Source organism: Chiloscyllium punctatum, chromosome 18 (assembly GCF_047496795.1).
Source record: "Chiloscyllium punctatum isolate Juve2018m chromosome 18, sChiPun1.3, whole genome shotgun sequence".
In the NCBI taxonomy this organism is placed as follows: domain Eukaryota; kingdom Metazoa; phylum Chordata; class Chondrichthyes; order Orectolobiformes; family Hemiscylliidae; genus Chiloscyllium; species Chiloscyllium punctatum.
This window is the reverse complement of record NC_092756.1, coordinates 24684552-24709482: the sequence shown is the minus strand read 5'-3', so window position 1 is coordinate 24709482 and position 24931 is coordinate 24684552.

The following is a 24931-nucleotide window of genomic DNA, read 5'->3' as shown; positions in this document are numbered from 1 at the left end:
TATGTGAGGTGTATTAGTCAGGGGTAAATGTGGGGAAATGGATCTGGATGGGTTATTCTTCTGTGGGTCAGTGTGGTCTTGTTTGGCTGAAGGGCTTGTTTCCCCACTGTCGTGATTATATGAATCACCCGGAACCCTCTCGATTAGATTCCAACGTGTAACTCACTTCCATCTATGTGTGACTGGCATGTTTCAAAAACACCCCAAAACCTTCAATTCTATTCCACTTCGATAAACGCAAGGCGCTGCATTTTGGGAAAGCAAATTTGAGCAGGATTTATACACTTAATGGTCAGGTCCGTGGGAGAGTTGCTGAACAAAGAGACTTTGAAGTGCAGATTCGTAGCTCCGTGAGAGTAGAGTGGCAGGTGGATAAGATAATGAAGGCAGCATTTGGTATGCTTTCCTTTATTTGTCAGAGTTTTGAGTATAGGCATTGAGAGGTCATGTTGTGGCTGGACTGGACATGGGTTAGGCCACTGTTGGAATATGGCGTGCAATTCTGGTCTCCTTCCTATCGGAAGGATGTTGTGAAATTTGAAAGGGTTCAGAAAAGATTTACAAGGAGGTTGCCAGGGTTAGAGGATTTGAGCCACAGGGAGAGGCTGAATAGGCTGGGGCTTTTTTCCCTGGAGCATCAGAGGCTGAGGGGTGACCTTATCAAGGTTTCTAAAATCATGACGGGCATGGATAGGAGAAATAGACAAAGTCTTTTCCTCGGTGCAGGGGCGTCCAGAACTAGAGGGCAGAGGTTTAGTGTGAGAGGGGAAAGATATGAAAGAGACCTAAGGGGCAACTTGTTCACTCAGAGGGTGGTACATGAATGGAATGAACTGCCAGAGGAAGTGGTGGAGGGTAGTACAATTGCAACATTTAAAATGCACCTTGATGCGTATATGAATGGGAAAGTTTTGGAGGGAGATGGTCCAAGTGCTTAAAAAAGAGTCTAGAGTAGGTTAGGATATCTGTTCGGCATGGACGGGTTGGACCAAAGGGTCTGTTTCCATGCTGTACATCTCTATGACTGTATGACTCCGTGATTTTGTGACTCACTACTTGTCATCTGTTATTCTGTATGTAAACCACCCTGAACACCTCGATTAGATTCCAGTCTGTCCCTCACTCCTGGGTATCTCTTATGCTGTATGTAAACCCGAAACCCCTCAATTAGATTCCAGTCTGGAACTCACTCCTGGGGATCTGTTATTGGATCTGTGAAATGATCCTTGTTGGATGTTAGACTGAAAACAAGATAAACTAAATGGTCAAATGTTACATTGGAAGCAAGAACACACAAAGCTGTTGGTTCATTTCTGTTCTGTTATATATCTCAAAGTTTCACATTGGGCTGAATTTCTGTCACAATGGGGAAAGTATCAAAAGCTGTTTACTGCTCTGCATGAACACATCATCATAACATGAATTCTCTTGCAAGATAGGAAATGGAGACAGCTTCTGGAAGGTGTCTGTATCCCTGTGTGTGTGATTCTGTGTGTCTGTGATTCTGTGTGCATGTTCAATGTTTTATATATTTTCAAACTGTATTGATGTTGCCAGTCTCTCTTGCTTTTCCTTATTTACACACTCAATGTCGTCGTTTTGCTGATATAAAATGGTTGCTGTGGACAAATCTAAAATGTCTGCCTGACTGATTTGTGTCAGGAATACTTTCAGCAAGGGAGAGGGGGCAATGTGTCAAAAGCAATTTCCATTCATTGATGCTAGCAGAGATAGGAAATGGAGACAGCTCTTTGAAGGTGGTTAAAATGTAAATCCTAGAACCTGTTTACAGTGAATGTGGAGAGACAATGTGACATTACAGTAAGGTCTACCTTACTTTCCAAGCTCCTAATATATGACAGAAACATAATATACAAAACCTGAAAGAGCTCAGCCACTGATTTGTAGATTTGCAGTGTTGGATCAGAATCCTGCCTGGCGAGGCATGATCCCAAAGTGAAAGTTTTCTCAAATCCCACACTGACCTTCTGTGGGTTCAAATTGTGTGTTGTCTACAAATAAAAGAAAATAATGTACCTGCAATTGAACAAAACTCTTTCTGGAAGTTTGTGCATCTGTTAGTTTAAGTATCTTTCAACAGGATTGAAGATCAATGAAAGAGTGAGAGATAGGTGGCACTGTAACCAGAATGGCAGTGCAGTATTAAAGGTATATTAATACTTTCAGTTAAAGGGGAAAACAGAGGAGGATAGTCTTCAAACAAGAAAACTTGGGAGTCTGTAAACTTGTGTAGTTTGTGACTGCATTATGTTTGCGTGAGTCAAGATTTGAAACCAGTTGGCCAATAGTACACTTTGTGACTCACTCCCAGTTCCAAGTTATTTCACATAAAAAGGTTAACATATCCCTCAATTAGATTCCAGGCTGTAACTCACTCCGAGCTATCTGTTATTCTGTATCTAAAATTCCCCGAACTCCTCGATTAGATTCCAGACTGTAACTCACTCCATGGCATCAGTTATTCTGTAAATAAACCATCCTCAACCCCTCGATTGGGTTCCAACCTGTAACACATTCCAGGCTATCTGTTATTCTGTAAATAAACCACCCTGAACCCCTCGATTAGATTCCAGGCTGTAACTCACTCTGGGCTATCTGTTATTCTGTATATAACCCACCCTGAACCCCTCAATTAGATTCCAGGCTGTAACTCACTCTGGGCTATCTGACATGCTGTATATAAACAGCCCTGAACCCCTTGATTAGATTCCAGATTGTTACTCACTCCGGGCTATCTGTTATTTTGTATATTAACCACCCTGAACCCATTGATTCTGTACACCAAGGTGACCCCCTGCAGTTAGTTTATGTGCTACCCGTAACACTGTACGCTACCTCTAACACAATCTGGTGCACTTCGGCCCATTTCCCTTCTGCACTAACCTATTGGGGTCTCCGTTTTAATTTTAGCATTCTATCTTTAAGTTAATAACGTTCGACAATATATTCTGATTCCTTTTCTGTGTGTGCGCATGTGTATGTGTGTGTGAATGTGTGTGTATATATCTGTTGTAAGTCCATTAGCCTTTCTGGACTAAACACCTCTGCCTGACCCTCTGCCTGTTCAGGTTTTTCCTGCACCGTTACATCAAACAGGGAGTCAGTTCACTGCACCAGAACTCCTTTGGCCTTTTTTTACGGTTTTCCTTCCTGCTCTAACTTATGACAGTGGAATCTTGTTACTATACAGTCTGGAAAAATCCTGGGTATTTTTCTTTTAACTCCCCAATTCCCTAGTTTTCCTTTTGCCTTCTCCAATACAAGGGGTGCCACTCCCACCTTGGATCCTGTTCAATCGTTCACAAGAATAAACTATATTCCTGGAAATGACACTCTGTTACTCACTCTCACTTTTACTTCCCCAACCTTGATTTGGCATTCCATCCTGATGTTACATAAGGGAATACTTAATTTCTAACCCGATTCCACAAATTGTTACGATCTTGATTAATATGTCAGAAAGAGTGAAAATACTTTCATCTCTCACTATTAGAGGCCGAGAGAAAGTGAGGGCTGCAGATGCTGGAGATGAGAGTTGAAAAGTGTGGGGCTGGAAAAGCATAGCCAACCAGGCAACATCTGAGGGTCAGAAGAGTTGACGTTTCAGGCATAAATTCTTCATCAGGAAAGTGGGAGGTAAGGGAGGGGGAAGGGGGCCGAGAAATAAATAGGAGAGTGGGAGTGGAGCTGGGTGTAAGATAGCTTGGAAGGCGATAGGTCGACGCAGGTGGGGTATGATGGTGATAGGTCGGAGAGGAGGGTGTTGTGGATAGGTGGTAGGAGAACGAGAACCCTCAAACTAGAACCATCATCAACGTTGACTTCACCAAATTCCAAATCTCCCCTCCCCCAACCTCTGCCAGATTGAACCATTCAATCTAGCACTGCCCTCTTGAACCGCCCTAACTGGCCAGTTTCCTTCCCACCTACCGACTCCACCCTCCAAACCGACATATCACTATTACTCCCACCTACATCTTCTTATCGCCTTCCCAGTGACCCTCCAACCAGCCCAGCTACTACCCTCGTATTTATCTTTCAGCCCCCTTGTCCCCCCACCACACTCCTGACAATCGGTTTCTGCCTGATATTCGATTGTCCTGCTGTTTGGATGCTGCCAGATCTTTTGTGCTTTTACGGCGCCTCACTTCTCAACTATTAGAGACTGAGCAGATCCCATATCTCACAAAATTATAACTTCTTGTCCTTCTCCTCCTGATCTTTCTGAGTAAACTTTATCTACAGAGGTGAATTCTTTCAGAGACCAGGTACCGACTCCATACCCAGACCCTGCCTCGGCTGTGCACTCTCCTGCAGCTCCTCAGCTCTACTTGGAGTCTCCTTTACCAGTTTCACTAATGCCACTGGCTTAGCCTCTGCTACTGCATCTTTCCCCAAAGTGCCTTCCTTCAACGACCATCACAGTGTGTCCCAGCTTACTGCAGTGAAATCACCTTTTCCTAGTGCTCTTCTTAAACCATCAGCACTGTCATTTTATGTGTTCCACTCCCTTATACTGAGAACACCTGAGACCTTTCACCACCTTTCAACCCCTTTGGGCTTCTTGTTTCACCTGTGGTAAACTATTGTGCGCTACTGTTCGCTTTGTAATGTGTGAACTTCCCTTCTCACAATTTCTATCCCTCATAGCATGAAAATTCTCCTGGAAGCTAAATTTCATCACATGCACCAATGCATATTTACCTGCCATTTCTGCCGCGCTTCTCGCTTCTTGAACTTTCTGTTCGTGCACATGAATTTTTACCATCTCTGGAAGTGAGTCTTTCAACTTCTCCAGCAGAATAATCTCCCTTCGAGCCTCACAGGTCTTATCTATTTTTAAGTCCAGCACCCATCTATCAAAATGACTGTAGTTAATTCTTTCAAACTTTACATAAGTCTGACCTGGTTCCGTCTCTATTTTTATGAACCTCTGTCTATATGCTTCTGTACCAATTCATAACCAATCAAAACAACCAATTTAACATCTTGATAATCTCTTGACCCCTCATCTGACAGCGCTGCACATACCTCACCAGCTGTGCCCACCAGCTTAGTCTGAACTAGCATTACCCACAAGTTCACTGGACACGTCATCTGCTGAGTCATTTTTTTTCAAATGAAATAAAAAAGGTTTTGACATTTTTCGCACAGAAATATGGCAAGGCACTAACATAGTTGTATACATCCCGACGTTCTCCCTTCATCTCCATCCTGTTAATTTAACTTTCTTGTCTAAATCCCAACTTCTGAATCTCAAATTCTCTCTCTCTTTCTTTTTCCTCTCCTTCACTTTTTTCTCTCTCTGTTTCCGTCTCTTTCTTTATCTTCTAACTTCAGTTGCCATATTTGCAATTTAAGTTTTATCTAACTCGACTGCACTTGTCTGTTTCTCTAATACATCAAAGTGCTTTACCAACTCCATTACAAATGCAGCTTTCCTTTTGTCCCTGGTTAAACCCAATTGCAACCTATTTGGTAATTCTAAAAAATGTCCTCCTTTTGTCTTTCTAAACTTTCCTGGCAAATTTGGGAACCTCTTTAGTAATGTTAAAAGCCGTTTCCCTCACTTTTAATTTAAACAACCACCAGTAAACAACATTAAACAGATTTTCCGACCGGTTTTGTTTGAAGATCTAGGTCACTAATTGCAACGTGTTGGAATTTGCTGGGACATTTTGTACCTGAAATCTGTTCAAATCTGTCCAAGTCCCTTACAGCAGGGCCCCAAACTGTGGAGACATCTATGTCGAGCACTTCTGTTAATTAAAACCACAAACCTAAAAAGCTCACCTCACCTCGTAATCTGTTAATACATGAGTGACAAAGAACTCCCAAATTCCACTAATAAAAGAAAAATAACAGTTTGTATGTATGCAAGTTAGCTCGCTGTGCTTGAAGGTTTGTTTTCTGACGATTCGACACCATGACTAGGTAACATCATCAGTGACAGTCTTTGCTGAAGTGCTGGTGGTAGGTTGCGCCTCTCTATTTATAGGTCTTGGGTTCTTAAGATGGGTGATGTCATTTCCAGTTCTCTTGTTTCATAAGAGAAGGTAGATAGGATCTAAATTGATGCGTTTATTGATGGACTTCTGGTCAGAATGCCATTCCTCTAAGAACATCCTTGCGTATCTTAGTATGTGTGTGCATTGTCCCAAGCAAAGTGGTGCCCTTCTTTGCCTGTATGTATGGAACATAGTGATAATGGGTCATGTCTTTTGGTGGCCAGTTGGTGTTCATGTATCCTGGTAACACAACAACAGGACCAATTCAATGGCGGAAAAATGATTTTATATACACTGTTTAAATAATGTGTGTGTGCAGATAATTAACATTTTTCATATGTGCACAACACATTCTAAATGAACAACGGAGACACAGTTAACAAAAAGTGATGCATATGATGCATAAAATTTATAAAGCATTAAAACATCATTTGATTCTCATCTAAAATGATATGTTCCCCTTCCCTCAACGTTCCCTGTTTTTCTGGAATTCTCCACTCCAATCTCTCATTCTTATCAGGATGTGTTATAAATTCTTGCTTCTGGTATCCCAATTTATTTCAGTTAATCCCCTTTCTACCAGAATTCAATATATTGGCCTGTTGGATACTTTCCAAAGCTAGTGTCTGTCATATTATTGGAGATAAAAATTCTGGCATCAGACTCAGCATTTGAACATATTTCCCGCCTCAGGCGACTGACTGTGTGGAGTTTGCACGTTCTCCCCGTGTCTGCGTGGGTTTCCTCCGGGTGCTCCGGTTTCCTCCCACAGTCCAAAGATGTGCAGGTCAGGTGAATTGGCCATGCTAAATTGCCCGAAGTGTTAGGTAAGGGGTAAATGTAGGGGTATGGGTGGGTTGCGCTTCGGCGGGTCGGTGTGGACTTGTTGGGCCGAAGGGCCTGTTTCCACACTGTAACGTAATCTAATCTAATCTAAATATTGCACTGTTGTACATGCACTATACAAAGAACCACAGCACACAGGAATTGCCAAAACATTGAGGGATGTGCATCTACTTCTTTCCATGATCTAGTTTTCTCATTTTTCATATTTCCTCATCTATGTTGGCTTGCTCTTTCTCTCTTTGTATCTAGTTAAGAAATTTACCAATTATTCTTTGCGTCTCCTCTCTCAAAGCTCCTTCTGTCGGTTTATATCTATTGGTCTCTTGTTGATGTAGTGTGATTATAATTGAACAATGTAACTACAATGACATGTGGGAGGAGCTGGCCAGAGTTAATTGGAAGGGGAGCCCAGCTGGGCAGACCATGGAACAGCAAAAGCAGGAATTTCTGGGGATATTTCGGAGGATATCAGAAATTCTCCCAAAGGTGATGAAACATACTCATGACAGGACAAGGCAACCATGAGTAATAAGGCATCAAACCAAAAGAGGAAACATACAATGTGGTGAAGATGATTGGGAATCCAGAGAATTCATTGGCTCGGAAACTACATAAGGCTGGCATCACCGTCACTGCAGAGCTCTTAATCATGGTCAGGGAGAGAAACAGAGGAAACACATTCACTTTAAACAGAAAAAATGGTATTACTCAAGGAAAAAGATTCAGATGAATTAAACAATTGAATTAAAATCAGTTAATTGGTTTTGCAGAATGTGTCAGATTGAAAGCATGACCCGGGAAGAGACCCTCAGCAAAATGACAGTATGAAAATGGAAGTGTTACCACATCAGAAATCAGAGTAGGTCACTGATTACATGACTGATGGGTGAATGGGTCTCGATGTGAACTAAGAGACAGACAGCAGAATTGCATTGCAGATATTGCAGCTCAAAACTGCGTATTTATGTAGTGCTGTAGACTACAGCAGCAGAAGCAAAACAGCATTCATCCACAACCTGTAACTTTTAGCCTCGAATAATTTCCTCAGTCTGCCATTGCCATCAATATGATCTATGTTTCAGTAATGACCGTGGGTGAACATGAGTGGGTCAGAACCACGTGAACCTAAACCTGACGTGAACCCATTAAAGCTACCACATTTGACCAACAGATCTGATCGAAGCTCCCCAATCCTGTCACATTCTGACATAACTGGTGATGGATGATTAAACAAATGACTGGAGCAAAAGGCTCCACAAATATCCCCATCCTCAGTAATCGAACAGCTCTGCACATCAGTGTAAAAGACCAGGATGTGGTAGCTGCACCAACCTCAGCCAGAAGTGTTGAGTTGATGATCCACCTCACCCTCGCCATGATACCGCAATCCTGTCACATTCTGACATAACTGGTGATGGATGATTAAACAAATGACTGGAGCAAAGGGCTCCACAAATATCCCTATCCTCAGTAATCGAACAGCTCTGCACATCAGTGTAAAAGACCAGGATGTGGTAGCAGCACCAACCTCAGCCAGAAGTGTTGAGTTGATGATCCACCTCACCCTCGCCATGATACCCACAGAATGACAGCTGCCAGTCTTCAACCAATTCATTTTGCTGGACGTGACATGAAAAACAGCTGAACATAGTACGTACGAAAAAGGCAATGGTCCCTGACCCCATTCCTGTAATAGGACTGAAGACTTGTGCTGCACAACAAGCCGTGTCCCTGGGGAAGCTGTTTCATTCCAGCTCCAACTCTGACATCTCCCTGGCAATGTGGAAAATTACTCAACTATGTCCAGTTCCTGAGAGGATTATAATTACAATCTGACCAGTTACCTCCCCCTCAGACCCACCTCGACAGTCAAATTGGTGGGAGTTCTTTTTGACAGAGTTATCAAACAGCACAGAAATAACCTGCTCAGTATGATTTCAGATAGGTCCCCATGTAGAGATGGTGCTGCTGTGGAAAGGTCACTGGATTACTAATACAGACCAGGCTAATGCTCTGGCAGCTGGTGTAAGTTAAACACAATTGACAAAATATTAAGATGCAAAATCTGGTGTCCATAAATAGTGACCTTCAAGCCAATGTCGATTGTACACACCAATTTGCTTCACAAATGTACTTTCAGAAAGTGAATCTCCCGTGTTTTCCTGGTCTGGCCTAAACGTGACTGAAGGCACACAGAATGTGATAAGCTCTTCAATGGTCTCTGAATCCGCCAAGCAAGACATTCTATTGTATCAAACTGTTCCGAGGTCTAAAGGATAAAACCGGACAGAACACCCGGCCCCAGCCTCAGTATCGGAAAAAGGGAATGAGAAACACAGTCCTGTTGACCCTGCAGAGACCTCCTTCCTAACATCTGAGAGCTTGTGACAACATTTACAGACTACATAGAAACATCGGGAATGGAGTAGGTCATACAACACATTGAGCCTTCCCCATTCCAGTTCATGTTCAAATATGTACACAATGCACTTTTTCCACACACTGTACACATCCCTTAATGTGAATTACTGTGGGAAGCTATAAAGTAGGAAGTGCAGTAGTCCATTTGGTCTGTCGAGTTTTCTACCCAATTCAATATAATGATACCTTGCCCTTTATTTCCATATCGTTCTTCTTATCTCCCACCATTCCTTTACTGTCTCTACGTCCGTATTTATATTCAGTGTCTTGGCTTCCAGCTTCGAGCGCATTCCCCAAGTTCACCAGTCACTGAGTGCAGACATTTATTGTCATCTCATTGCAGAATGTTTTGTCTGTACCTAATACTGTGGACCCTTGTTTTAGACATCACAGCCAGGGGAATTATTATCCCTGCTTCCAATCTGTCTCACCCTGTCAGATCTTTATATATCTCATTGATATCTCCACCCATTTTCCTAAACCCCATGGAATACAGGCCCAGTCGCCCCAAACTCTGCTCCCACAACAAGCCTGTCATCCTAGAGATCGGTCTGGTCATCCTTCACTGCTCACCGTCAATGTCAGGTTTGTCCTTTATTATGTACTGAGACCAAATCTGCAGAATACTGCACAGTGTTTGAGATAGGGTCACACCAAAGCTCTCTACAGCTGCAGTAAGCCACGCTTACTCCTGGACTCAAATCCCCCTGAAATGAAGGTCAGCACATCATTGATCTTCCTATCTGGTTCTTGCTCCTGCAATATTGCTTTCAGTGACTGGTGTACAGGGAGATCCAGATCCTTTGCAATGTTACAGCTCCCCACTTGGTAGGTCTTTGTACACTGGGCAGCGTGTGAATGCCATTCCCAGTATTGCCTTGTAGGTTCAGACCTCACTGTGCTTCAGGGACCTCGGAGGGCCGCGCAGAAGGAAACAACAAAAAGGCCCATACGTCGCTTTTCAGATCAACATGTTTCAAACAATCCCTTTTCAAACGAAAAGCTGCCAATCTCTTGTTCCCACCAATGGGCACACTGTCACCTCAACCCACCTTGCTCTCCATCTGCTACGTAGTTGCCCATTCATTCCACTTGTCTTAGTCACCTTGAAGCTTTTTTACAACCTCCTCACCCACTCACAATCCAACATCCTTTAGTTCTATCAGAGGTTGGGATATATTGTATTTGATTCCTGCAACCAAATGTTTAATGGGTATTGTGAACAACTGGGACCTGAGCACCGATCTCTGTGATATCCCAGAAACCTTCCTCTGTTATTTTATTTAAATAATATTTATTTCCTGAAGCTGGGTGTGACTGGCTGGGCCAGCATTTATTTCCTGTCCCTGGTTGCCCCTTGAGAAGGTGGTGGTGAGCTGCCTTGTTGAACCGCTACAGTCCACTGTGGATTCAGTGACAGTAACACCATTGAATGCCAAGGGGCAGGTTAGATTGTATTTTAGTGGTGATGTTCACGGTCTGGCATTTGTGTGGCGTGAATATTGCCACTTGTCAGCCTGGATACTGTCCAGGTCTTGTTGTATTTGAACATGGACTGCTTCAGTATATGAGGAGCCACAAATGTTGCAGAAGATTGTGCAATCATTGGCAAACATCTCCACTTCTGACCTTAAAATGGAGGGAAGGTCATTGATGAAGCAGCCCTGAAGATGTATGGGCCTAGGCCACTGCCCGAGGGACTCCTACAGACTTGTCCTGGAGCTGAGTTGACTGACCTTTATCAACCATGACCATCTTCCTACGTGTCAGGTATGATTCTAACCAGTGGGGAGTTTGCCCCTGATGCCCATTGATTCCAGTTTTGCTAAGGCCCCTTGATAACACACTTGGGCGAAGGTAGCCTTGATTTAAAGGGCTATCACTCTCACCCCACCTCTGGAATTCAGCTCTTTTGTCCATGTTTGAACCATGGTAATGAGGTCAGGAGCTGAGTGGCCTTGGGGGAGCCCAAACTGGGCGTCACTGACCAGGGTATTGCTGAGCAGGTGCTGCTTAAAAGCACTGAGACCTTCCACCACTTTACTGATGATCGAGAGTAGACTGATGAAGTGGTATTGGCCGGATTGGATTTGATCTGCTTTTTATGTACAGGAGATACTTGGGGTAATTCTCCATGTAATCGGGGAAATGTTGTTGTAACGGTATTGGAACAGCTTGGTGAGGGCAGTGACAAGGTCTGGAGAACAACATTTCAGTACTATTGCCAGAATGTTGTCAGGGTATGTACCCTCTGGGTTATCCAGTGTCTCCAACTCAATCTGGATATCGCGTGGAGTGAATCAAATTGGCTGATGACTGGTAACTGAATTGTTGAGGGTCACTGGAGGAGGCCGAGATGGATCATCCACTCAGCACGTCTGACTGAAGATTGTTGGGAATGCATGAACGTTATCTTTTGCACTGAAGTGCTAGGCTCTTCCATCATTAAGGATGGGGATACTTGTGGAATGTCCTCCTCCGATGACTTGTTTAATTGTCCATAACTATTCTCTACTAGAAGTAGAAGGACTGCAGAGCTGAGATCTGCACCGTTGCTTTTGGGATCACTTAGCTCTGTCTATGACTAACTGCTTATGCTGTTTGGCACGCAGGTAGTCATGGTTGGTGACTTCATCAGGCAGACATCTCATTTTCAGGTATTCCCAGTGCTGCTCCTGCCATCCTGCACACTCCATTGAATCAATGTTGATCCTCTGGCTTGATGGTAATTGTTGTGAGGAGGATATGCCAGGCCATGAGGTTGTGCTGGAGTACAATTCTGCTGCTATTGATGACCCACAACATATTATCGAAACCCAGACTTGAGTTGCTAGATCTGTTCAAAGTCTGTCCTATTTAGCATGGTGACAGTGCCACCTAAAATGGTGGAGGTTATTCTCAATATGCAAGCGTGACTTTATCTCCACAATGACTATGCAGTGGTCACTCTTACCCGATCCTGTCATGGACAGGAACTTCTGCAGCTGGCAGATTAGTAAGGCTGTGGTCAAATATGGCTTTTCCCTCTTGTGGGTTCCTTCACCACCTGCCGCAGACCGAGTCGAGAAGTTATATCCTTTCGGACCCAACCAGCTCAATCAGTAATGCTGCTGCTGAACCACTCTTTTTGTGGACATTGACGTCCCTAACCCAGAGTACATTTTGTGCTTTTGCCACCCTCAGTGCTTCCTCCAAGTGTTGGTCAGCTTGGAGGAGTACTGACTCATCAGTTGGAAGAGTCTGGTACATGGTAATCAGCAGGAGGTTTCCTTTCCCATGTGTAAACTAACGCCATGAGAGTTCATAGGATACAGAGTCACTGTTGAGGACTCCCAGAGCAATTCCCTTCAAACTGTATCCCACGGTGCCACGACTTCTGCTTTGTCTGTCCTGCTGGTGAGAGAGGAGATATCCGGGAAAGGTGATGGGGTGTCAGGGATATAGTCATACTCACAGAATCAGACCTTAAATACAAGGTCAGGCTGTTTATTTCACGTGTCTGTTCATTTCTATTCACTATCTCCTGCCAGCTGTCCCATTCTAGAAGCATGGCCATATATTCAGCCCAATCCACGAAGATTTGATTTTGCAAACCAGGCTTGGAGCTTTACCAAAATCTTTCTGAAAATCCACATGTTTTACATCCATTGCTTCTCTTTCATTTCTCTCCCAGTCTGTTTCTCAAACATAATTCCCATTTCATAAACCTGTGTTAGTGTTGTCTATGACCATTATTTTCAGTCCCAATAATTTCTCCCAAACGATTTACTTACTATGTTCTATGTTCCATGTTCTATTTCGTTTTCCACGCCAGACTTGGTTTTCCTGGTATTGTCAGAAAGTTCTGTGAAGACAGAACTGAAGTAGTGGATTCATAGTTTTGCCATTTCCCTGTTTCCCATTCTCCATTCCCTGGTTTCAAACTGGAAAAAACCTGCATTTTTTTTCATACTTCTCACATTGACATAATTTGACAAGCTATAACAGTTCACTCTTATAACCTTTGTGAACATTATCTTCAGAAACCCATCAATTCTTGTGTTAAGCTGCTCAATCATTGACCTTCCACATCATACACTCACAGGAGCATAGTCTCTATGCCAACAGAAATACAGCACGATCTATATTAGTCCCACTTTCCGACAAAAGGTTCATAGCCTGGAATGTTATGGCACTTCCTAGTGCTTGTCCAAGTAGTTTTAACAGGTGAGAGGTTAACCTTGATAACTCCCCTCTCAGAAAGTACTTTCCAGACCCCAAGACCCTCTGGGTGAAGAAAAAGTCATCTTTAAATCCTCTCTGAACCTCAAACCCTTCACTTTAAAAGTGTGCTCCCTTGTTCTTGACTCTCTGTCTAAAAGGAAGAGATGCTGTCTGTCCACCCTGTCGATGCCACTTGTTAACTTATCCTTCTGAATCACATCCCCCTCAGCCTCTCTGTCAAAAGTAAACAATCCGAGCTTATCCAGCCTCTCTCCATAGCTGATATGCTCCATCCCAGGGAACATCCTGGTGAATCTCCTCTGCAACCCCCTCCAGTACAATCACATCCTTCCTGTAATGAGGCTCCCAGAACGACATACAGTACTCCATCTGGACTAAACCAAGCCCTGTATAACACTTATAATCTACTCCCTGATTTATAAACGCGACACCCAAGGTTCAATTCTTAACTAGTCCATTACCCTGTTCAGTCACATTCAGGGATGTGTGGAGAAACACCCTCTGAGCTCCTTAGTGTGCTGCCAATCATTGTGTACACCCCATGTCTGGTTCCTCCTTCCAAAGTACATCACCTCTAATTTATCAGGATCACAATCCATCTGCCATTGATCTGCCCATCTGATCATTCCACTTGTATTTTCCTTTAAAATCAGAACTTCCTCCTCACTACCAACCACCCGGCCCATCTTTGTGTCAAACACAAACTTGCTTATCACAACTCCCACCCCTCCACCCACTCCCCCTCCAGATTCACATCTATACCATTTATGAATGCTACAAACAATAAGGGACACAACACTGATCCCTGTGGGTCACCAGGGGACACCGTTCTCCAATCACACAAACAGCCTTCTCCCACCACCGTCTGCCTCCTGACACTAAGACAATTTTCGCTGTAACTTTTCAAGTTATCCTTGATACTGTGAGATTTTACTTTATTTTTTTCAGTTTCCCATGCGGAACTTTGTCAAAGGCATTGCATCAAAACTAAATTAGCGACCTCCTCAAACTAATTGAATCAACTCCATTAGTGTGACTTCACTCTGATAAAGTCATGATGATTATCCCTGATCAAGCCTTGCCATTCTGATTGGAGTTCAATTTTCTCCTTCTCTATTTTCTCCAGTAGTTTCCCGAACAGTGATTTAATACTCGCTCGTCTATAGTTTCTTGGTCTATCTCTACAACCCTTACTGTGAAGTGCAATCATAATAGCTGTTCTCCAGTCCTCTGGCACCTCCCCTATTGTCAGATTCCAATTAAAATTTCCAGTCAGTGTCTTTCCTCCCTTGACTCCAACATTATCCAGGCCTGCAGATTGGTCCAATTTTATACCAGACAAAGCCTCAAACCGCCGCTCGTATTTTACATCAAACTCTTTTCAAGAGCTTTCCAGTCCATCTTCTCGAATTCTGTTCCTGCATCCTCCTTCTCCCAAGTAAAACAGCTGTGATGTTTACATGTAACAATCTATCAATGTTCTCCGGGTTGACACACTGATTGCCCCTTTGGTTTGTAATGGACACTAACTGTTGCTGATTATTCTGTTCTACTTGTCCGTGTAGAATAAATCATGGGATTCTCCCACATCTCTCCTGCTTGCACTTCTCCATGTCCCTCGGTTATTCTCTCCCCTCTATGTTTCTAAGTTTCACTAAAATCACCTCTCATCTTTTGAAACTCGAGATCACAGGCTGAGTTTCCCCATCAGACAATCTTGCCATTTTAGGGATTAATCTGGAGAATACCGTTTGCAGTTCGTCTGTAGTATATTCTATCTTAGATTGGGACTCCAAACGGTACACAATACTCTCAGTTTAGTCTCAGCAACCCTCTGTACGGCTGGCGCATGGCATCTTCTATATTTCAATTACATTCACATGAATGTAAACCTAATTTTTCGATTCCTATTTGCTTGTGTTTTGATTACATTGCGTTACAGTGTAGAAACAGGCCCTTCGGCCCAACAAGTCCACACCGACCTGCCGAAGCACAACCCACCCATACCCCTACATTTACCCCTTACCTAACACTACGGGCAATCTAGCATGGCCAATTCACCTGACCTGCACATTTTGGACTGTGGGAGGAAACCAGAATACCCGGAGGAAACCCACACAGACACGGGGAGAATGTGCAAACTCCACACAGTCAGTCACCTGAGGTGGGAGTTGAATCCGTGTCTCTGGCGCTGTGAGGTAGCAGTGCTAACCACTATGCCACTGTGCCGCCCAATTCTTCCCAATTCCTTTTAATTTAACTTTTCTTATGATGTTAGTGGGAGAGTTCTTAAAAAAGATCCTCTTGAATATCCAACTATACGTTATCCATTAGCTCCTCATTGCCTACGTCCACAAGAATCATCTTCAAACCATTCCAAAAAATGTTTGCCACTAATGGTTTTCGTTTCATCGATGCATTATCATCCTCCCCAGTTTTCCCATTACCTTCTATATATCCAGTAACACGTTCTTTATAATCGAGGCCAACAGATTCCCGACCGCGGATGACAAGTTACTGATCTGAAGTTCACCACTCTCCATCTTCATCCTTTCTTAAACTGTTGGATAATATTTATAACCTTTCCCTTATCCAGATTGGCTAAATATCTTTCGGGAATGTATTGGAAAACAACGTGATAATCTGCGATGCAATCAATATGCCTATTGCTGCTTCCTCTGAAATTCTTGTATGAAGTACATCTGATCTGTCAGATTTATAAATATTCAATCCAGCTTTCTTTTAAAACATGACCTCAGCACTGATAAGAATGATCTTAGACTTTACTTACACAAGCCCCATGGTCACTTGATATTTCTGGGAGAATTTCTGGATATTCTGCCTTGAAGATAGACACAAAGAAACTGTTTGTTTTCCCTGTGATTTCTCTGTTCTCTTCAATAAATTACCCTGTACGCCACCCCCCCCCCCCCCCCAATGTTCCATATTTGACCTTGTTTTCACTTTTGTTTCATACACTGATGTACTTTTTTTTAGCAGTCTTTGTTTTTCTTTTGTTTGCATGCTTTTTCGCTTTTTGATTTTCTTTTCTTGGACATCCGTTGCTGTGTCCTATATTTCTCCGAATCCACTTTCTTACGACGTTACTTTACATTTTTCTAAGCTGATTCCTGTGATCTAATAGATAGTTGAAGGTGAGGCTGAAAGGGTTAGGTCAGAGAGGCGGGTGGACCAGATTGATCGGAAGGAAGATGAACACATAAGAACGTTCAAAAGGGGGGAGGATGCTGAGTTGGAAGATTGGACTGAGATAAGGTGGAGTTAGGGTAAATGGGGAAACTGGTGAAATCTGCATTAATCCCCTGTGGTTGGAGGGTCCCAAGGTAGAAGAGGAACCTTTCTTCATCTATGCTTTGGGTGGTTAGGGTTTGGCGATGGAGAAGGCCCATGACCCTCACTTCCTTGGCAGAGTGGAAAGGGGAGTTAAAGTGTTCAGCCACAAGGTGTTGGAGTTGGTCAATGTGGCTGTCCCAGATATGTTTTCTGAAATGATCCACCTGCCTTACAAATGTAGAGAAGACCACACTGGTTTTAGTAGATGAGGCGTGCTGTCTCCCTTCATCACCTATCACTTTCAACCATACCTTCATCTACCTGTCGCATTCCTAGCTAACTCCCTCCTGCCACATCCCCTTCTCATTTATCTCTCAGCCCCCTTCATCCATAAGCCTCATTCCTGATAAAGGGCTTATGCCCAAAACGTCAATTCTCCTGCTCCTAGTCCGCTGCCTGTCTGTGCTTTTCCAGCACCACACTCTTCGACTCTGATCTTCCAGCACCACACTCTTCGACTCTGATCTCCAGCATCTGCAATCCCCAATTTCTCCTCACACCTTCAGGTCTTGCATGTTTCAAATTTATAATAGTTACTTCAAATAAAACAAAAACTACTGTGTACTCAAACAGCATAAAAGAAAACCAATGCATTGTGGTCACTGTTCCCAAAAGGTCCTTTACAGCAAAGTTTTCAATTAGCTCTTTTGATCATCCAACACCAATTCCTAAATAACCTGATCTCTAGCTCAGTGCTCGACAAAATGTTAATGCCACCATCTAACACATGCTCATGAAATCCATTTTTCCCAGCATTAGCATTCAGTTGGGTTAACACAGTTTAGATATAATGTAAACAGTACGTTATTACTGCAGTAGCCACAAATGTGTTTTTCTCATTTCCCGTTTTATAACATGTCCAACATTTTTATTGCAGCTTTCACTTTGATATACAACTCCCATCAATGTTTCCTTCTCCTTGCTGTTTTTGCGTTCCAGATTACAAGATTCTGGAGAATCTGAGCGATGTGGGATTTGGGGAGATTAATGGTAGAGATCATCTCCCCACGTCATTTATGATCTTTTTAAGCATCATTGTGACATTTTCTCCAGATCTCCCGTTATGCTGATGGAGTAGAGAAGGACAATGATCGTTCATAAATGCTCTGTATTTCCCCCAGAGAGCTGAGACTGCTCTAACCTGGGTGGGCACCTTACAACAGGCTGGTAAAGCATTGCTGCTGCTGTACAGGGTCTTAGTGAGATCACATCTGGAGAAGTGTGTACAGATTTAGTCTCTTCAATGAAGAAAGGATGTTGTTATATTGGAAGCAGCTCAGAGATGTTTCCCTCAGCTGATTCCTGCAATGAAGGCGCTAGCTTATAACGAAAGGATGATCAGGTTGATCCAATAGCCATTGGAGTTTACAAAAATAAAGGATGATCTTATTTCAACATAGATGGCAGAAAGGAGTCAACAACTGAAGAGAATTACACAGATAGTGGAGGAATCCATTCCGTTCTCCAGCCTGTTACACAGGAACAACAGGTGGATATTCAGGCCTTTGACCCTGTTACATGAGAATAGGACGACGCTGTTCAGCCCCTCGAGCCCGATGTATATTTACAGGAGGAGGCCAATCAGCCCCTCGAATCTATAACACTGGACCCAGAGTAGGCCATGCTGCACCAGTATCCTATTACACAGCAACAGGATCAGTCCATTCAGCCTCCTCAAGTCCAAAGATGTGCAGGTCAGGTGAATTGGCCATGCTAAATTGCCCGTAGTGTTAGGTAAGGGGTAGATGTAGGGGCAGGGGTGGGTTGCGCTTTGGCGGGGCGGTGTGGACTTGTTGGGCCGAAGGGCCTGTTTCCACACTGTAAGTAATCTAATCTAATCTAATCTAATCTAATCTAATCTAATAACATAGGAACTGGAAGAGGTCACACAGTGACTGGAGATTTGTTACACTGGGATAACAGGAGGCCATTCAAACCCACCGAGTCTGTTGCAAGGGAAATGTGTAATGATAAAAACTATCTGAGACTTGTTTCATGAGAAAGGAGGAAGTAATTCTCTTGTATGGGGACAAGAGAAGACCAATCGCTCCCTTCATCCCATCTCTGGGATACATGAGGAGACCGTTCAGTATCTCCACCGATTATGGAGAAATATGAGAAGACCCATCAGACCCTCAAAATGTTAAACAGCAACGGGAAAATTCCATAATCCCCCACCCCTCTAACGCATCAGCAGGAGGTGGTCATTCTGGCCTTGGAGATGACAACATGGGAACGCCATAAAGACTTCATCCCATCGATTTTGCACACCAGCAGGATGATGAGTCCAGTCAGCCACACATACCGCTTATGCAGCAATTGGAGCACATCTCTTCAAACCTTTTGCCCATCAAACAGGAATTCAAAGAAAACGTAAATGTTTTCAAAAGGGAAGAACTTATAATAACTGAATACATTAGGGAGTAAAATGTAACAATAAAATATTGTAATTTAAGGCAAATTATTAGAATCCAATTGTTGAGGACATCTGCAAACGTAAACCACAATCCATCGGACTCACATGGTTTTACAAAAGATAAACCATGATTGAAGTGCTTTCTTGAGTTATTTAAAGATGTGACAAACAAGGTGGATAGTGGGAATCCTGGAGATGGAGTATATCTGGTCTTCGTGAAGGCATCGGATATGTCACTTCTCCAAGGAGTGAGTGGTAAGAGCAGACAGCATCAGTTTAGGAGTAATTTATTAGCTTGGATGCAGGCTTGGGCAACCAACAAAATGCAGTCAGATAAATTATATGTATCATTTTTTTAAATGGAAAATGCAATTTGTTGGGTGCCATAGATTTCAGTTCTCATGCCTCAACCATTTGGGATCGATATTATTACTCGGTTGACGGGATAGAAAATACTATAGCTACATTTTCAGTTGACACTAACATTGGTGGGAAATTACTTCGTAATGATGATGCAAAAGATTTAAAAACTATATGGATAGGTTGGGTGAATGGACAAATATTTGGCAATGAAAATTAAAGTGGATAAATATGGGGTAATTCAAGTTGGCCAGCCTAATAAAAAGGCAAATTAATATCTAAATGGAGAGAAAGTTCAAAGTGTTTAGGTGCAGAAGGATCTGGGTGTCTGCTTGCATATCACAGAAAACTTGCACGCGGGTACTTCAAATAATGAGAAATGCAAGCATAACTTCATCGTTTATTTGTAAAAGGATAGAGTAGAAAGGTAGGGAGTGTTGCTGTAGCTGTGCAAAGCATCAGTGAGGCTGCAACTGGAGTACAGTTTGAATGTCCTGCAGAATGAGGTATTTCCATTGGAGACAATTCAGAAGAGCTTCATTAGATTGATTCCATATTTGAAGTGTTTGTCTTATGAAGAGAAATTGAGCTGTTAAGGCCTATACTCTCGATTTTATAAGAACGATAGGAGAGCTCATTGAGGTCTGTAATATACTAAATATAATTGAAAGTGTAGATTTGGAGTGGATATTTTTTTCATCAGCCGCAATCTCCAACAAGAGACTAGAGTTTGACGATCGAGAGATAGCAGGGATGTGGAATAGAGGCCGCGATGACATCAGCCATGATTGTATTCCATGGCAGTGCAGATTCGAGGGCTTGGATTCCTGACTGATTCTCCTCGTCCATATTCAGCTTTTCGACTGTGTTACACAGTAATGGGAGAGGACTGTGTATCAAACAGGAATCAGGCGCTCTGGATAAGTCAGTCTTAATCAGTTTGACAGAACGTCACCAGTGGAGTCACACAGTGACCAGTGCTGGGCCCTCAGCTATTTACATTCTATATCAATGATCAGGAGGATGGAACAGATACTGAGTTTGGTCATGTTGCTGTGATAAGCAAGAGATTAAATTATCAAGAGAGGGTGGAGGGTCTACAGATAGATACAGAGAGGTAAAAGCAATGGATAATAATTTGGCAGCTGCAATATAACATGATATAATCTGTCATTTCATTTACAGGAAAAATGGAAGGCAGTATGTTCCTGAAATGGAGAGGGATTACAGGACTTAATGGTACTGTGTACTGGGGGGTTCACTCAGCCCCGTTCAGACATGGGAGGTTTTGCTCCATCCCTGATCGTCTGCTCCTTCACACACCAAGTGACCCCATTGCTCTCGGTACCCATGGAATGTTTTGAAGTGTTTGGTTGGTGATGGGGATGCTGTTTTCAAGCATGTATTAAGAGGTCGCCCTTTATCCAAGATACATTCATTCATTTCTACATGGAGACCAGAAGACGATGGGAATGCTGTCTGCATGTGAATGAAGGAACTGTGGCTGCTGTCAGGACAGAGGTATTCACCAACATAGTGTACTGTGCATGGACACACGGTAACATTAACAGAGAGAGAGCTCCTTCAGTTCCTCTACCTCTCCCCATTGACATGGGTACTCTGCAGATGCCATGTACACCATCAGGAATCCCATTATAATGGATACACCCAGCAGCTCCCTCCTGTGGGGGAAACAATGTATTTACCTCATCCACCATATATATCCTCCATCACCGAATAGTTACATTGATGGCAACATACTGGGAGATGATGGCTATATCACCCAGTCCTGTTTGGAAAGTTCCAGAACATAGAAGCTGAATGAAACTGTGACCCGAATAGTCTCTGGCAGCACCGTCCTTTCCCTTGGGGTGAAACTGCAGGACACGTTAAAGGAGGTGACACTGCTCTGTGATCAGCTCCTTGTTCAATCAGTGTCCCCTCACACTCTGCTTCTGGATTAAGTGTAGCTTGCGAGGTTGTTAATGGAAAACTCGGGTGGGTCCAACAGATCCCTTTCCACACATACAATAACTCTGTGTTTTCAGAGTTTCCTCACTCTGTAACCTTTGCTCCATTTGTTGCTCACGTTACTGACCCAGATGCTGTAACTACAGTCCCCAGGCTCCACCCAAAGATGGGTCAGCAAATCCTCATGTCTCCCTGAATGTCTCAGGCAGCTCACAGCACAAACTTCCAGCAAACCATCCCCAACCCCTCCACTAAATTTTCAATAAGAGGAGTCAGTCAGAAACTCCTCATCTATAAGTGTTGTGGACCAGATCAGATCCCTGCAAAATATTTTAAGAAGGTCGCTTAGACCCAAACCTTTCCTTATTTTAAAAATAGATGTGAAGTGTGCGTTCCAGATATGTTGTGACTGGTCAAACCACTCGACACTAAGCAAAATATAATCTATTCAAATGCTTTAGTTAAAATACAATCAAAGAAAAGAACAATTTGAAATAGCTTACATGTTTGAAAACTTACACAAACAATAGATAACGGAGCTTCGTGGTATACACCGCTTGGCACAAAGATATATTCAAATACAGATAATTACATGCAGTTTTCCGATCGAAGAGATATCAACACCAACAGAGATCTCAGAGAGAAAAGCAGCTGGGGATCATGTATTGAAACTTCCAACCCTTTCCGGGATCCCCAACACCTTCTGAATGCTGTAGTTAAAAACAAACCGAGAAAACCTGGTCTGGGAGAGCTGGCCGCTGCCCTTCCATTGTTACCAATGTTTTAATAAAACCTAAAGGCTTTCTCAATTATATACTTAAACTGTTTTCAGACAGCAGCTCTGCACCTCTGTCTTTATAACCTCTCTTCAAAAAAAATCCCAAGATAAAATAACCTTTTTACAGTGATAGTATACTCACAACTCAACCTTTAACAAAATGATCCATCGATATACAAAAAGAGATTCATTTTAGACCTCCTAACCTTCCTCTATGTGCAGACTGGCAGGAATGGCAGGATTACCTTACACTGAAAGACTGAAGTGACTGGGCTTGTATACCCTTGAGTTTAGAAGACTAAGAGGGGATCTGAGTGAGACATATAAGATTATGAAGGATTAGACACTCTGGCAGCAGGAAACATGTTTCCGCTGATGGGTGAGTGCCGAATCAGACGACACAGCTTAAAAATACGGGGTAGACCATTTTGGATAGAGATGAGGAGAAACTTCTTCACCCAGAGAGTGGTGGCTGTGTGGAATGCTCTGCCCCAGCGGGCAGTGGAGGCTCAGTCTCTGGATTCATTTAAGAAAGTGTTGGTTAGAGCTCTCAAATATAGTGGAATCAAGGGTTATGGAGATAAGGCAGGAAGAGGATACTGATTAGGAATGATCAGCCATGATCATATTGAATTTTGGTGCAGGCTCGAAGGGCAGAATGGCCGACTCCTGCACCTATTGTCTATTGTTTATTGACTGCAATGCACGTATATTACATTGACTCTGAGCATACAAATGTTCACAACGAGATTCGATTTCAGTCATTTTACATCTGCCACAGAATGCCTTTGACTTTCTTCACTCAAGTTTCCACAACGTGTCAAAACTTAGGTTTTCTAACCCTGTCACATGCATAATTTCATATTGAATGGTGGAAATAATAAGCTCAGTCGACACAGACTGGTATTTTTCTCCCAAAACATCTCCAAAAACTTTAAGGGGTCACGATCAGTGAAAACGATTTGTCTCAGATAAGTTATTTGCAATTTAAATGCTGAAATGTTGTAACACCAACACCAATCTCAAGGCCACCTTCCCCATTGTGGAATAAATCTGTTGATGTTTGCAGTAGACACTCCAATCACACGTTACATAATGAAGCACTTCTCATCTCTCCAATAGTCCTTCTGAATGACATAGCTCCTCATGTCTCAGCACAGAAGAACTACATCCTTCTGTACCTCTTAATGCTGTAACCTCTTTACCTGCTACTCCTGGCCTATGCCAGTAAACCTTACTCTCACAGGGATATGTTCTAAGAAAATCTCACACATTCTTCTCAATCTCTCACAGAAACCAAACTTTGATTTCTGAACTCAATCATCATCAGCAGCCATTTCAGCTTCTAACCTTCCCATTGTTACTCTCTGCTCTTCCACATGAGTACTCATGACTGCGGGAAGTAAATTGTTTAACTTCTCCAAAATAGGAATCTCTCTAAGGGTCATAGGTTTGCTCTGTTTTAATACCCTTCCCCACCTTTCAAAATTTGTTTGATCCTTGCAAACACAACGTGCGTTTAACCAGACATGCTATTTTAGATTCCTGAAACACTGTCTGTCAGCTTTTGGCACAAGCTCATATGCACTTCAAATGGCTTTCTTTTCCTCCTCATATTCAGCAGATACCTCCTCTGATAGGGATGCAAATGCTTATCAGCTTTGTTTGAATCAATAAATCCACATGTTCTCTGGCAACGGCATTTGTTTAGCCACTTTCTGAAATGATATTAAAAAGACTCCCTCCATCATTCTCATCAAATTTAGATAATACCTGGATGTATTTAAACAGATCCCCATCAGACCTTTGGCTATATAGGGTTGCTCATCCTCACTATCCTCCTTATCCAGCTGACTGTCTGCCTTCATCTCCACCTTCTATGTCAACTTTCCTCACTAATTACTATCTTTTGAAGTTGAAACTATGCTTTTCTTCTCTCTTTTTCTATCTTTCTTCTTCAATTCCTTTTCTTTTATTTCTCCTTTTCATCATAATTCAAACAGTTTCAATTCCTTCTCATGTTCAAGGCGCCTCATTTGAAATTGAATTCGAGCCATTTCCAAATGTAATTGCCGAGCTATAGCTGTAATTATCTCTCATTTTCTCACAGACAAAGACAACCCCAACTCCAGCTTGTCTGCCAATTCCTACAGCTTTGCCTTCATTACCTTTTATAAAACCCCCAATTTCACTTCTTCCACACCCAGAGAACTCTTAATGACTGAAATAATCTTTATACACAAAGCACTGTTTAAACCAACCGAATTCAATATCCGGAACCAAAGACACTTATAACTTCCATACGTGACCTTTGAATCCAATAGTCTGTCGGTGCATACTCTCCAGTGTCTGCATGAGCTTATTATGGATGCTCTGGTTTCCTCCCATAACCCAAAGATGTGCATGTCAGGTGAATTGGTCATGGTTATTGTTCATAGTTTTCAGGGATATGTGGGTTAGGTGTCTTAGTCGGGGTAAATGTGTAATAATAGGGTAACGGAATGGGTCTGGGTAGGTTACTTCTCGGAGGGT